The sequence below is a fragment of the Cavia porcellus genome, unplaced genomic scaffold (assembly GCF_034190915.1).
Source record: "Cavia porcellus strain 051 isolate PalLab524CR breed Dunkin Hartley unplaced genomic scaffold, mCavPor4.1 scaffold_4, whole genome shotgun sequence".
Taxonomy (NCBI): Eukaryota; Metazoa; Chordata; class Mammalia; order Rodentia; family Caviidae; genus Cavia; species Cavia porcellus.
The window spans coordinates 47,208,944-47,225,788 of NW_026947487.1; the positions used below are offsets into that span (position 1 = coordinate 47,208,944).

General features: G+C 39.8%; 1 protein-coding gene across 3 annotated transcripts in view; it reads right to left on the minus strand.

Moving 5' to 3' along the window:
- The window catches only part of Fgf14 (fibroblast growth factor 14), a 629,948-nt gene that overhangs the window by 446,925 nt on the left and 166,178 nt on the right, over positions 1–16,845 (minus strand). The window lies entirely within an intron of this gene.

The window sequence follows — 16,845 nt, forward strand, 5'->3', positions numbered from 1 at the left end:
CTGTGGGTGAAATGTCTGGGGACTTACCTCATCTTTGAGCTCACCAATGAATACTTAAATGTTAACAAGCCATAATAATCTACATTTGACAAAATGGCCAAGTCACAAACAAATCTTTCCCTCCAGTACCTTGAATTTAATATATTCTCTACTCAGTTAATGTGGTGACCCCTGAGAAACCATTTTACAAATCTAAAGTCTAAGCTGCAGAAAATTGTCAGAAGATGGTTATCAAGGAAATCAGATCTGAAAATGGACAAATTAAATTGCTTTCCTGACTTACCAAAAATGTAGGCAGGCTCTAAATTACATTAGAAACTTCTTCAAGACAATGGTAATTAAAGTACCTGAACAGCATGTGTTGGTCTGGGAAAAATAACAGGAATTTAAACAATTTTTGCAACATTTTTCCCAAGAAAGAAATGAGAAATATTTTTTTTTCTAAAAATCAGAGAGTATACAGACATCTGGAAGGTCTCTCACATATAACAGCCCATAATGAATGTTCTAAAAGATAAAAATCACATATGTGGATGATGCCCAAAGATGTCTTTGCTGAAATAACATTTGAAGCTGCCCAACTCAAACTTTGTATTTTTCTAGTTACAAGCATGAAGTTCATGATCCTGGTATCCTGGCAGGTGAGTATAAAGGTTAAATGGCATGCACAGAGTTAACTGGTGACTTTTTTTACCCAATGGTACAAGAAGCCAGTTCCTCTGTCAAAGTTACTTTCCATTAAACTACATCAACTAAGAGTGTATACATTATAAATGCATTTTGTCATTGGCACCGTGCCTTTGGTTTATGGAGAAGAAAAATGTGTTTTGCAATGATTTTTCTCTGAGACTCTCAAGTTGTTAAGACTTTAATTTCCAACATAGGTGCCAAAGATATGATAGCATTTGCAAAATATATACTCTTCCTCCAGTGGGGTCCACACACAGCCACTGACAAGCTGAGTTGTAGGTCTGTGGCAGAGACAGAATCACACCTTGCAATCAGTCTGCCTCGTCATCTAGCAGGTGATCAGGAGGCCCTGCAGGCACTGTGAGGTCCTGGACTGCAGAATGACACAAGCCAGCTGTCACTCACTTGAAAATAAAAAGCCTGGATGTTCAACTTGTGTTGTGTGTATTGCTAGTTTGTTTTCTAATTCTTGCATCCCTGGAGTCAGAGTATACAGCATCATTTTTCCTGTTCAAAACAGTAATTAAAGCTTTTAAAAATATACATATTAGCGGATCACACACTTGTATCAGTTTATCTTGTGAATATTATAAATATCATGCGCGTAGCAGATGGAAATGGCATAAACAGAAAAAAATCTGCATTATTCATGAATTGTAGCTCGCTTTTCCTTTGGTTCCTTCTTATTAAGGAATATATGTGTTTGTGTTTATGCTCCTTATTTCAAACCCAGTCTTTAACTGCAGCGCCACATCTACTGAGGCATTGTAACTCAGAGGACTATTAAATTATTAAAGTTGAATACACTGAATGCACAAGTTTTCCTCCTTCTCATACTGGAATGAAAGGTAGATAATCCAAGGCATAATCAAAATGGTATTTAGCCATTAGGAAAAATTCAGGAAGAGTAGTTATCAAGGATAGGTCATATTTCAAGTAGCTGTCTCCCTGTTCAGTACGGGTATTTCAGACTCCAAACGCTGTAACTGAGAGACATCATGAAAAGTAACTACAGTAAGAGAAATAGGTGCACCGTATGTCTACCCAAAGTAGGGTGAACTTTTCACTCAGTTCTGCAGTTACTCACTGCTTGAAATTCAGTGAATGGATGTTTTACGTAGGTTGCTTGGGAAAGACTGAGACATGGAAAGAGGTAGGAAAGTTGCTCCCCCAGAGCACATTTGCAAGAGTCAAGCAGTTTGGGCAGAGGAAGACACCAGCAGCCCGCCAACCTATGGAAGCAATAGAAACCTCAGAGCCATGCTATAGAGAGCTCTACAGCTGGGTGACCCTTGGGCATTGTCCTCATTGAGGCCAGGCTTTTGTACCTCTGCATCAGGGGACACTGGCTGCAGGTCTATATGCTTAACCTTGAGACAGGCAGTTCCCTGTGACCAAGGGCAATTCCTAGTAAGGGAACAGTTGCAAATCAGCAGCGGCCTCTAATCTCAGGTTTACAGCTCCCAGGGATGATGCTTCTGAGCTTCAGAGAAGCAAATCCCACTGAAGGCAAACTTTAGTTGTAGCAAGCACTACAAAGTCAAATTACAAGCTGTCAAACTCTTGATTCAAGCATTTAAGACCTATTAAACACACCCTTAAAATAATCTAGCTAAAGGAAGGCAAGTATAAACTGACCAAAGGAGAGAAAAAAATTTTTTCTGAAAACTTGGATATAACGAAGACAGGAGAGACAGATAAAATCTTTTATCAACTTATTTATATTAATAAATCTTGGCCACACATAAATTTATAACACAAAACCAGTAATATTGGGGATTTGCTCATTCTAACAATAAGTAATATTCACCCCAGCTATGTGATCAATTGTGTTTGCAATGGTTAATCTATTTTACCATTTAAATGAGATTCATTTAGAAATGATTTTAGTTTTATGTTGATTAATCATGAAACTCTAACATAAAGGTTTCTTTGCTCTATGATCCTAATGAAAACCCAATTCAAACAAATATTTTTAAACTTCTATGTTTTATTATGGAGAGACAGAAATTATGATCAATATAAAACTTTGGAACATAAATATATTACTTTAAATTCTATAAAGAAATTGAATAAAAATGTGAGTTCAAGAAAAAAGAGTAAGTGAAAATTTTCTATCTGATAAACAAAACATTGCTCTGGTATTTACAAAACAGAGAACAGTGATTAGTACATTGTAACTGCCCAAAGAGATACAACACGTTTTATTATAAAATGGAAACACTTCCTTTAAAAATTGCACTTTGGAACAATATATTTAAACAGAAGATATAAATTTTAAGCTTCATTTTATAGTACACAAAGGAATAGACAAAGTTTTCAAATTTATTTTAGAGGTCAGCAGAGTGAAAGAAAAAAAAAGGGCACCTATTTTAAAGTCCTTTAGCTGAGCCTCTCCAATAAAAACGTTCTGCTTCCCTCTAAGCCTAAAGCTATTGCTTACCTGGCATCTTAGAACCATCAACAAATATGTGCTTAATTAAATGTCAAGGAAGCAGCTGAAGAACCCTACTCAGCACTGTCAAGGGACAAACACAGATCACATTAAAACAACCAAGGAAAGAGACAGAAAGATTGCTGGCAAAACAGAGTTTGGGAGTACAGAGAAAAAAACCCAGCTAGTCAAAATCAAGAAGGGCAAAATAGGGCATTGGACTGACTCAATCCCAGTCTTTGTAATCACTGTGTGTGCTTAATTCGGTATTTTACTGTAATCAAATGTCTCTGGTCTCAGGAGGGGACTGATCTCTAGGAAGTCAGGGACCCTCTCTTGCTCCTGGATCATTGCAGCTTCCTTTGTGTAATTTCCTTAGGATCCCTCCTACTTTTATTGTCATCTCTCTGTCTCTTTCTCTGTGTTTTTTTTTTTCTTTTTCCCTATTTTATAAATGAAAAAGTAGACAAAAGAAGAAATTTATGGTTATAATGCAAAAATGAGCAACAACAATATTCCTCATCCTTTTAACAAGATGAGAAACAAATGACCATAATAGTTTTGGAGGAAAAAACAGCTGATTAATAAACTCTGAAAGTCAACTCAATCTCTATTTCTACTTTTATTCTTCCAATGAAACTAAAGGAAACATAACCACAATGCCTCTGTGATTCACTCCCAGCCTTATCTAAATGAGTATTTTAGAGAACGCCTTCTCTCTGGAAACCTACTTACTCCCTTCATGCTGAGAATTATTCCCATGTGATTCGTCATTATTATTTTCCAAGATTATTTTTGCATGTGCCATTTTAGTTTGAAGCTGGTCCGATTTTTCCTTCAATTTCTTCCAAAAATTTTGAAGTTAGAAACAGCGAGGAAAGATAGCAATCCAGGGCAATGGAGACAGAACCTGCCTAAGTCCCTCTTTGCCACTTGGGTGTAATAAACAGGCCTTGGGTCCCTCGTGCTGGACTCTGGGTAAACTGAGAAGTGTGAGCTATATCTCAAGTCTACTTTAAATTTTGATTTGTTTTCAGTATTTACCAAAAAATGTGGCTGCTCTTTTAAGTTAGATTTTGAACTTCCTCAAAATCACAAAAAGACATAAGAGTTTCTTCCCATTCCAGAATAACTTACCCAACAGAGCTAAGAGGAGAGAAGCCAAATCTCAGGCACCACCCGCTGAGGGTGCATTTTACACTGATTTCTGTAAGGAGAGTTTCAGTATGGAGACTTACTATGGTTATGAATGTTTCTTGATGTTCACATAGTTTTGCCTCAGTTTTCTCAGTTCCATCCTAAATTTGTGTTCTAAGTCAAGCTTTCTGATTTTGCTTAAGTTCCCCTTGCACAGTGCTCAGTAGATTTCTGGAGGACACTGATCTCCCCTTTGTGAAGGCTTCCTTCACAAGAAAATGGGGTGGACAGAGGTCTTGATGCCAATTCCCTGACATCCCACAACTGGCCTCCAGAGAGTTGGCCTATGTTGTCAACTTTTTCTCTGCACTCCAGACCTCCTCCAAAACTTTTTGCCTCTTTGCTTAACATCATGTTTTTCTTAAAACACTACTCTCAGTCAACCAGTTATAAGCAAATAGAGGGAACATCTTAACCTAGAGATCATATGAATTCACAGAGCACAGTAACATCTCAAATACAATGACAGAAACTTATCAATAGCATCCCATGGCAAGGGGATCTCTAACAGCTCTGAGGGCACTGTAATGCCCTGGTGGCACTGTCTAGCTGATAGTGTGGTCATTTCTATCTCAGCCTGTCCCTACCTCCTCCCTTAAGGTCTGGAGGGGAGGGGCATATCTTCCTTCTCCTCATCTTCACTATGCTACAGCTGTACATAACTACTCTGGACCCAGCTGGATAATATATGACTGAATGAAGAAAACAGAATTGAGAAGCTAACATTAGCATCACACAAACAAGAATCACAAGATTAATAATAATAGAAGAAAATAATTGTGTTTCTCTTCAAAATGAGATACCCTGACTATTATAACAGGTATCTCCACTTATCAAGACAGTTGCAGTAAGATGATACCAGCCCTGCCAAGCAAGATTTGCAAAAACTTTCTCCCTGCTAAGCATCTTTATTCTACCCAGATTCTACGCAGTGCCTACATCCAAATAAAGTCTGAAACTGCACTTTCCTCATCAATGTGAAATGCTCTTAGCTTTCTAAGAAAGGGACAGAAAGGTAAACTGAATACTACCAGCTGTCAGGTGTTTTTTTTGAACATGCTGTTGCAACTGCCACTTTTGGAATTATTCAACACCTTGAAAGAAACAGGACAAAGATGGAGATTGCTAGGAAAATGGCTTGAAAGCAGCAGGTGATCCCTGCCTGCTCAGCGTCCCCACAGCCTGCTTTGCAATTCAAGGAACTCTACACCCTCAGGGAGCTGCCTGGGGAATTCTACTATTACTTGTTACAAGCAGCACAGTCTCCACTTCTTCATGAAGGGGTTCTTGATGTTAATACAGTACTGTGCACTAGGAAAAAACTAAGTGAATTTAGGATTTTTTCCTGACTATTCTTTTACTGAATACTCTTTGTGATTCTCAAAGCACTGTGCCTTTCCTAGCTATTGAAAAGAACCAGATAAAATGTAAATGCAAGAAATGCCACAGAACATCTACATCATCAAGTGATTTTTGAGAATGGGTACTAGATTCATCAAATGACTGTAAAGTTAAGCATACTTGGGAACATCCACCCATTATCCAAGACCCAAAGGAGAAAGTTCCCTGGAAACCCTGCAATGTTGTACTTATCTAGTTAATCACTGTTGTGGTCAGTGTTGATGAGAAAATCAATAAATCAGAGGACTGGCACAGATGGGTGAGAGGAATCAGACAAAGCTATTTCAATGATGTCCTCCTGAATTCGCCCTCCCCAAACAGTAGCTGCAGTGGTGTCTCAACAGGCTCAAGCAGTCCCAAACCAGCTCAGAGACTTGTGTACTCCTCAGGCCTCTGTGAGTAGCTGAGCCTCTAGATTTCAGTAATGAAAAACAGCCTGCAATTGTGCGCCCCACCTTTAATCGGCAGGCTTTTCAGTCTGGAATGTCCCAGACGCAGAAAGCAAGAAGATGGACAGTGTCTTTCCCCTGAGAAACCTCCGGTGGAGTCCAGCTCATCAGTTGGGATGTGGGTGCCACGGACAAGACCACCCCTGAGGTGACAACCAGTCAGGAACCCAGCATTGACTGCCACACCCCACAGGACTCTCCACCTCACCCAAGCTTCCCTGACACTCCCAACATCTGAGTCAGATGCACCTGGCCAGATCAATTGCATCACTCTGTTACTGCCCTTTGGGAAGATCCTTCATCTCTGGGCTTGCTCGGGAGTCCTTTTTCCTTGATGTTAATTCCTTACAACCAAATGACAATGTGTTCTCATTAGAAAAAATTCAGTTTAGTTTGAAGCAATGGTGGCGAGTGATTTCATTTTTATTTTTATTTTCATTTGAGGATCTGACCCAACATTTAAGATTCAGAAACTTACAGCATAACTAACTACATAAATAAACTGAAGTTTTTCTGCCTGGGCCTAAATCATTGGGTAGCCCAAAGACAGACCCATGGCCTTCTCTGAAACTGCAGGAGTGACTTGCTTGTCATGCAGTAAGCATGATCCAAAAAATGTATGAATCTTTATGTCTTGCGTACTGCATAAGTATTCTGAAGATAATGATACACTGTATAATACCTATGGATATTCTCTTATTATTCTTTGTAAATCTTTGTTTTATTTTTTCATAAAATAAAAAAGTGCCAATTAAGTTTATTAAATTCATTTTAGAGTTATATTCACCAAGAGGTCATTTAATTCCAATCTGAATCACTCTCTGCAGAAGCCAGGCAAGCATCTGGAATGGTCTCTTCCCACTAAGTTGTTGTTAAATTCATAATTATATATTAAATTTCTAGATCAAGGATCTCAACTGGGAGGGACTTTACCCATCTTCCTAAGAGAACATCTGGCTACTGCTGGAGACCTCTCTATTTGTCAGAGTGTGATGCTTCCACTGGTATCTGGTTAGAGATGCTGCTTACTAGCTAATAAAGCACAGAATGTCCCCTCCAACAAAGTACTACCCAGTCCCAAATGGCAGTGATGTCAAAGTTGAGAAAGCTTATTGTAGATGCTCTCTCTTGCTTGACTTGCTCATATTTGGCACTTACTCACCAGCCTGAAGCTTTCCATGCATCCTGAAGAAAAACAACTCACCTGGGAACAAATCAGTGGGGAACAGCTATTCTTTTTTGGTGGCAACTGAATGTCACCACCCACAACCTGAAGGAGAGGCATATCGCTGTTCACTCTTCTAGGAAAATTAAGCTTAAAATTTCAAAATTTACCACTTTTTTAGTTCATATGCAAATTATAACATTCTAAAAATGGGAGGCACTGACAGGTTAATTGTTCCTACTCCTCTGTCCAGGTGTGCAGAATTTTCCTGAAGGGTCTCAGAATAGGAGAGCCCTGGGCTCAGCCTGTCCCCTGCCCCAGGTGCATCAGTACCCCCTGAACTCTGAGTTAGAATAACTTATAAGGTGATGCATGTACATCAAGTTCACTGATGTGATTCCAACATTTTAAAAATAGTCTTTTAAGAAGAAGCTGGAGCTACTTTTTACTTCTTCATTTTTACTCTGTACTTTTTAAAAATAAAATATAAATGTGACATATGTTTCAGGAAAATTGGTTCCAAACTCAGAAAAGGTAGAAAGAGCTCTCTTAGACAGCCAGTGCTCCCAAATAAAAATCACATCTAGTCTCCATGCCTATATCAAGCCTTTCCAATTAAACAACATCTGGTCCCCACATCTGGATCAAAGCCGCATACATTCTTCTTGGCCCTGAGCACTTTACTCATGGCTGGCAAAGGAATTACCATCTGTATAAGTCAGTTTCCTGTCACGAGAATAAGATACTCAAACCCCACAATTTTAAAGAGGAGAGAGTTACAGTCTTGGCTCAGAGTTTCAAGGAGTTCAGTCCATGTTGCCCACCTCCAAGACAGAAGTCACATGGCAAGATGAAGCAGAGAGAGAAGGGAAGAGCTGGGAACACAAACACATCCTTTCCTGTCATGGCCTTACTGAACCACCCCTTCTAACCAGGAACTACCTCCAAATGTGAGAATCCAGGAAGATCTTTTAGATCTAAACCTTAACACTATCTATCTACACCACTGTGTGAGTAGGGTTAGGCTACTGATAAAATTCTGACTAGCACACAATGTATCTTCTTGAGATGACAGACATTTCAAAAGGTGGACTGTGATATGTTGAATCATCACATATCACAAACTCTGCTTTTTTTTAGGAATATCAAATTCTGCTTTTTTCAGGAATAGGCCTCTATGTACCATATTCAGCTACCGGTAGTTGGTAATTGGTCTCGGTGGAAAGTGGAGAAGGATGCTCTGGGTGGTATTTGAGGCCCGGGTCTCCCTTCCTCAAAACATTACACTCACTCACTGCTGACTCTGAGATGAAACAGCCATGCTCAAGTGCCTAGAGCAGACAGAATGGGATAAAGAACAGTCAGGGATGGAGGACCAGAGAGACCCAAAAATGTGATCGGAAGCCTCAAGAGCAGAAGGAGAATATTTACAGAAATGAGCCAAGAGACAAAATGGAGCATGAAGTAAAGTGGTGGGAGGAATAGGAAACAAAGCCGACATCAGCCTGGAGAGAGAAGAAAAGCAGCTACACACTGCTGGGGGGCTTACGGTGCTCTTGGGGGCTCCATACGGCCCCCATACAGACACCAATTCCACAGCTGCCTCATTTGAAATCTCAGCACAGCCCTCAGAGAAAGCAGGATGGATTTCAGGAAAGCCACACTGCTGAACCATACAGAACATCTAGAGTTAAATGAGCCTCTTAAAATCTCCCCAAACTCCATTTCTTCGTCCTCAAAGTGGGTACAGTCTTGTACTCCTAATGGGTTGAGGCAGCATGTATAAAGAATTATGTGCTGTACCTTATATCCTGGGAAAGATTTTGTCATCACATCACGCTGTGTTCTAAGAATAAGCAGTGAAGTGTTTTAGTAAAAGCAAAATTGATTCAGCATCATCTTTAATACAATGGCAGTTAAAATTTCATGAGCTAACCACTAATTCCCAGAGGAGAAAACTCATTCTCTGAAGAATGCTTTAGAGTATTACAGTTATAAGTTGCTTTGCAAGAAAAAGCCCCATATGCTCAGTTTCATCGCACTCGTCTCCAAGGAGGAAATGTGCTCTCAGAACTTTCATGCCAGAAGGGGCTTGGAGTGTGGGGTGGTGATAGAGTAGTTTCCTAGCACGGATGAGGCCCCGGGGTTCAACCTCAGCACCTCAGTGAAAGCACACAAACAACAAAACAAACAAACAATCCTTCACAGCAAGATATTTCTTTCTTCAAGGAGATGTGTGAGCCCAATGTCAGCAAAAGATCCATTGCTAGGAGAATACCTCACTTTATTATTGGCAAGAAAGTGACTTTATATTAAGAAATCCTTTGCTAGAGTTAAATGAGTAGACATTTCAGAAGTCCAGAAATCCCATTTCATTCAATTAATGAACATCAAAGAAAAACCTACTCTCTGTGTGTTTAAGTTAGCTTTTAAGTTCCCAGTAGTGAGTGGCAAACATGAAAATCAGAGAAAGGAGATGCTGACTCAGAAAAAGAAAAGCAACTCCTAAGAGAGTCCAAAGTCACTTTCCCTTCTCTCACACAGCTGCACAGACTAAGTAAGCAACAGGCAACTAGCCCGGAACCCCTGGCTGTAGGGATGTATGGCTGGGCCCCCACTGGGGCTGCAGGTGGGAGGGACAGAGAATCAACTGTCCCATTGGCTATGGAAGCCAGAGGACCAAGGGCAGTTTCAGAGTTCAGAAGCCCAACACAATCACAGTAAGTAGAAAGAAGCAGCCAAAGTGCACTATAAAAATAATATCTGAAAATCATCACTTGAAACCGTTGAGCAAATTCCCCTAAGAAGAAAATTGTGACCCTGATTCAAGAGTGTTCTTGCTAGTGTTCATGTGTTCCATTTTTTACGAGCACAGTCCACTTTGGGGCCCTCATCAACTCTGCTTTGCCCAAGTCTGCAAATGCAGTATTGATTCCCGGTGGAAATCAATGCCAGCTTGAAGCAAGATTTTTATCAAATCTCCACTTTTCTCCTCAAAACCACAGCTCTGCTTGAATAAATATCACAGACCACAAGGCAGAGATTCTTCTCCATGTGACTAGTCCTCCAGAGCTTGGACCATAAGCAGCACAGGGAGTTCTCTCAAAACTCGTTGCTCTGGGACAGTGAAATTACCACTGGAGGTTAGAGAACAGTTTTCAGTTCGTAAATTGTTAACTATGACATGTGGAAGTCCTGCTCGAATTTCAGAAAGCTCAGAATCTTCTGAGTAATGTAGTAAAATAGAAAAGAAAATTTAAGAAGGTACGACTCTAAAAATACAAGGTATATCTATACTGTAAAAAGTTATTACAGTAAAAATACATTCCACTAATTGGTCTCAAAATATCCCCTCTCATTTTCAACAGCACCCATCATTCTTGCTACTTTCTGGAAGCCTTCTTTTGTGTCTTTGGTTGTACTGCTATAGCTACCTCAGTGCCCTGAATCAATTCAAAACATTTCCCTTCCATGGTCATTTTGATCATATATAAGAGTCAGAGATCACAGGAATCACACAGCGCTGGATCTGGTGAATAAGCTGGATGGGAACATGACGCCAAGACTTTCTACGCCTACCTTTCCATCAGATGGCACGGCACAGCCCCCTTCACTGTATATTTTGTCACATCTGGTAAAGACTCTCAGTCCAGTAAAGTCCTTCCAGAAATGCTTTAGCATGTGGCAAGAATGACGGGGTAGAGGCCAGGGATTTAGCTCAGCGGCACAAGTGCATGCCTTGCAAGCGCACAGTCCTGAGTTTGATCCCTGGTACCGATTAAAAAAAATAATAATAAAAGAATGATGGGGTAAGTGTGATCAAACTGGGAGTATTTCAAAGGGGATTCATAAGTAAGTTTGCTTTTTTTCAACAAACTTTCACCGTATGGGTTCGAATCACATCAGTATTGGGGAAATCCAATCACTCAGTTTATACTCATTATTATGTTAAAAGAGAATTAGATTAAACTAGAGTCCCATGATTATTGTCTTTTCTGTTTCTTTTTGCCTGCAGCTTCTGCACCCCATGCTATGTTACCTCTTGGGTATGTTTTCATGTATGGCATACCTTTACACTTGCTCAGAAATACAATTACATTCTCATAGAAGTAAGTATAGGAGCATGCAGACATACCGATTCTTTTTTCTTTATTATACAAATTCAAAATTAAAAATTGCCCTTTTTACTTAAGAGATATCTCATGATCAACCCATTAATTTTCATACTTGTGTAATATTGCAGCTTAGATCAGAGGTGGGGCTTTGCGAGGAGACTGATACCGGACATGGGGGGAGCTAGAGCTCAATGTGATGCTGGGGGTTCTGTGGGAGAGGCGGGTCTGGGAGTGTGACCAGGAAGGGGCGGCTCCCTCTCTGGCTTCCTTCTCACAGCCCGGCTTCCTGGATGCTATGATCTTAGCAGTTGCCTCCACCTGGGCCTTTCCACCCCTGCTCCTGCTGCCTTGCAGCCTCTGAACCATGACTGCAACTGCTAAGGACCATGAACCAAAATAAACCTCTCCTTTAAGTTATGGGTGTTGAGTGTTTTATCCCAGTGGTGAGGGAAGTGGCTAAGACAGTAATGCTCCACAAAACCTTCTTATTGACATTCTTCCTTGCTTCGAAGCAGCTGCAGGAGTGAGATAAAGGGCAATTTATCCCCGATGTGTTCTCCTTGGGTACTGCACTGACCATCCATTACGGGTTTCCCAGATGCCCTCTCCTTCCCTCTCTACCTGGATGCATGCCCCTCCTCACATCTCCTAGAGGAAATCACAAGGTAGGACCTGATACCAATCCATGTGCTCCCAGGTCCCTGCTGTCAAGTGACAGTCTTCAATCTCAAATCCTGTTGAAGTTTAGTCATGGAGTCGGACTTGTGGAGCTTAGTTTCAAATTTGGTCATATAATATTTCCAATTGTGTATGAAAAGTTAATATGCTTCAGGCAGAAATTTGCAAGGTCTTCTTTTCAGTTTCCTTCTAACTGGAAGGTCAGATTACCATTTGGGTGGTGTTCTGCTGTCAAATTTGATATTTGTATCCTCAGTTAGTACATATCAAATCCCAACTCAGAACTCGTTGCTCTGGATTATATAATGTGATTGGAGGACCCCGGTGACTGCCACTAAAAAGCAAGGTTTCCTTTTGGTTAAATGTAAACCCTGTTCAGAGCTTCTTAAAGCTGTTTCTGCACCAAATGTGAATTTGGACTTGTCTTGCTACATTATAGTTATCGGGACCTTAATTTAAACCAGCTAATAATATCATTAATAGAAATATTCATCATGCAAAAACTATCAAAACTACAAATTTCTAGCTCTTAGTAAATGACCTTGCATTTACGGATTTTCATTTTTCCTTCTGTAAGGACTAAAGGTTAGAGGAAAATGAAAATGTTTTAATTTCTCTACTTCATCTTTTAAGTTCTAAACTTCTCTGCTCAAGTGGCCTAATACCACACTAGAAAATTTCTTCCACCTAAGAAGAGTTACTTACATTTGATCTTAGTTTAGTAATACTCTTAAGAAAAATGTGTGTTTACACTTATCATTTAAGAAAAGAAAAAAATATTGTACAAATAATCCATTAAGTAAATATATTCTGAAGAAAAAAATTCTAAATAAGCACCACTTTGCTCATCAACAGAACATACCCTAGATTTATACATAAAATCTAAATTTAGATATTTTATTTTAGTCATTACCGTAATCAAATATGGAAGTGTAAAGAGCTAAATATCTAGATGTTTCAAGATGTTAAAAGTATTTCTACTTTTACTGCTTGCTGAAACACAATCCAACTCTCTAGAAATAGTTAAAATATTGCTACTGCTTAGTTAGACTTCCATGTCTAATGCACAAAAGGAAAATATTGATCACATTATTGTTCTAAACTAGCAGAATTTTTCAAAGTACTGTAGGTAATTTTAAAAAGCAGGTATTGGAGGTTGCTGTGACATCTCTTGGCCCCAGGAGCCCCTAACATCCTGTCTGCAATTACAATTTACTGGCGTGCTTCCCATGGGAGCATAGATATGCTCTGTGGCCTACACACATAGACCTTCGCATGTGACATCAGGATTAAGAGTGCGATGGCACGCTGGCCTCCATTCTGCTCCTCTTTGCTGTATAATCTTGGACAAATCACTTAAGGTTTCTAGCAGTTTCCTCCCATTCTGTATAATAAACCAGGTTGTGGAAATACCACAGATATAAAAGTGAAGAGCAGTTATGGGGACTTTGTCACTGGGATAAGAGTCATCTTGTTTAAGGGAAGCAGACACACAGGGGATTCTGGGAATAGTCTGAGTGAGTCCCAAGTCATCCATCTCTACCGTGCCCATAATCAATAGAATATTGAATACATCAAGATGATCTTAACCAAATTGCATTCAGGAAGCAATTCTTACCAGGAAACAACTAGATTTGGGATACAAAATGATTTTTTGTGCAAGTGGAAATTTTTTGAAATGAATCACAACTCACAAACTCTCAATGAGCCCAAAACAATCAGTAACAAAGGAGGGATGCTCCATTTGGGGGAAATGCAGTTCTTTTAAGAGCACTGGATAAAATAAACAAGTGCATTTGATAAGATGCTGACTCGAAACTTTCTGAAAAGGGTTCAAAAGAAACTAGCTAGCACAGCTGTCCTCAAGGTGCTAGGAGTCTAAAAAGAGAAACATAAGCTACATAAATGAATAAAAATGAGCTGGCATGGGACGGAAGCACAGAAATACCCGCTTCTACCTTTCTCAACATGTGGTTGAATGTTGACATGGATGATACATCACAAAGAAGATCAATTATGCATGGAAATAGGGCCACAAGTTCTCTGAAACAAAAGGCAATTTACAAAAAGGTGACATGAAAAATCATGGACTGAAGTTGAACTGCAAAAGTAGAATTATGTTACAATGAACATTTATCAAAAATGGTCCGTGTATTTAATTATTTCCAATCACAGCTAACTCTCCTCACAGACCAGAATTTTTTTGTAAGTAGAATGCTTATATTTCTACTCCCTCTACTAACTAGAATGCATTCAGCATGTAACACATAAATAGCACCTTGCTTATCCTAAATCACTGAACTTCACCGATGCTGGAATTAGCAACCCTGATTGGCTTACCTAAACTCTAAGCAGGAATACTTTTTGGTACTCCACGATTGACATAATGATGGAATTCATGACTGGAGGCATGATTGACATGGAAGGTGCATGCTTATTTTTAAAAATTATTACAGTAAAGACATTGGCCATTAATCCTCTTCCCAATACTATGCTTCAAAGACATGTATGTCAACATTTTCAGCACTTTCTGAAGCACTTCTGTAAGTCCTCTGCTGTGAGTCTCTCTAGCTATGCTGTGGTGGCCAACTCAATGTCCCAACTGATTAAAATGTTTACCTTTCATGGTGGTTTTAATTTGCTGGAAGAGCCAGGAGTTTCATGGTGCCAGATCCAACAAATAAGGTTAGGTGAGAACATGCTGTAATGCTTTTATGAGCCTGCCTTTCCTTGGATAGCACTAGACAGTAGCATTCGCTTTTTATCACATCTCATAAAGATGCTCACAAAAGAAGACTTCAAAACTGCTTCAGAAAGTGGCAAGAATAACAGGACAAGTGTGCTCATAGGAAGGGGCCACTATTTTGAGGAGAGGTTAATGGCAATGTATTTCTTATTGTAATAGACTTTTTAATCTGAATATATTCCCATCGCACTCATAGACTTTCAAAGGCTCCTTACTTTATACAAAGACTGCTAGATTAGATCTCAAGTACGCTCCAGGAATCTCAGGTGTCCAGAGATGGGGCCTCTGTTAAGTGACTGAATTGTGGGAACGCTGGGCCAGTGGATTAATCTGATCCAAATTAAACGCGCTGTTAGAAAGTGGGGCTCTGTTGGAAGAGCTGTTCCAAACGCTTTGCACTACCAACAGGAAAGTGACAATACAAACAGTGTTGTGGAATTTCCAGACTCAGTCATACCCAGTGCAGAATGTAGTAATATGCCTCTTTGTATGTAATAAAAATATTTCCCAGGTCTTTACCTGCCATCCCCAGGCTGCTTCTGGGCTCTCCTAGGACTTCGTTTACACTGTTATTACATCACTCAGACTGTATTATACTTAGTCTTACACGTGTTGTTTCCTTTAAACAGATTGCTAGACCTCCTGGCAGGGCTCATTTTATACTCTGAGTAGAATTTTATGGCACTAGTACCATGACTGGCATATTTACAGTCAACAAATTTTCATGCAACTTTGAAAGTTGAAAGCATTATTAAAGACACACATTGCGGTCTTTTACCACAAATTGAGAAATTGTGGTCAATAGTTTGCTTTCCTCAGCTTAACTCACTCTTGGGAAGTCAGAAGTTCCTACGACAGCTCTTGTGGTTTGGAGAGGAGCAGCCCTTGTTAGAGAATTCTCTTTTGAGCTGAAGTCGTTCTCTTTGTTCCTTCTGCCTCCTATAGAGTTTAACACTGTCGAGAGACTGAATATCTTGCTGTACTATTCAGTAGACACTCTTTCAGGATTCAAGTCAGCAGTCCTTACATCCAGGATGAATCCTCCACAAGGCAAGCATCCCAGTGCCTTGAGGAGACTTGCTGGTCATCCTGGTCACTCTGTATGAACACAGCTCTCACCACAGCCTTCCACAAACAAAGCGTCAGACATGAATACATCCCCTCAAGACATAGGTCCAGCCCAGGCAGCTGATTACCTAACAAAATCCAGGTCCCATTCTCTGTGACTGAAGCCCCAGCCCCCACTTGGAAGACAGAAGGAACATACTGAAACCATGTTTTCATGAATTATTTAGAAATAAGCTCCTGATCAAACACTTCAACCATCTATCTGGATGCTATCCAGGTCAGTTAAACTGTCCTGAAATAAGATAGCTTTTTCTTGGTTTAAAATCTCATTTTCTACATTTCCAGATATAGAATTCAAATTATCTAGAGGAAAGCCACCCTAGAAAAAATGCAAAAGCCCTGAATTCATACTTTTGCCAACATTCAACATGGGCAGGTTTAAGGGTGTATTCTGGATGATTTTACTAAAGGATGTGGCCAGCAACCCAGTGAGAATAACATCAGAGATAAGTATTCGTTTGGAGTCAGAGAGCCAGGCATTGTCAGCTATACCGTAGTTTTTATACCTTCCGAATTAGTGGTTTCCAGTGTGGTACCTGGAACTGCAGCAAATACTCCAGTGGGGAACTTCATTAGGCCCCCGCTTATCTAAATCTGAAAGAATAATTTTATTCTGCTTTTCATATCTGCATGCTATCGGCTGTTTCTTGTGTTCTATAACTTTCAAACAAATTGTACCCTATATTTTTAAATGTGTAAAGATCATCTTGGACTCATCCTCTCTCTTCATTCTGCTGTCACAACCTACAGGTACCCCATCTGTTCCAGTCTGCAGGGACATATATCCTAAACTTTGCTTCTGTAGTTCACCAAACCTAGCTTATAAATGTTTCTTTTTTACA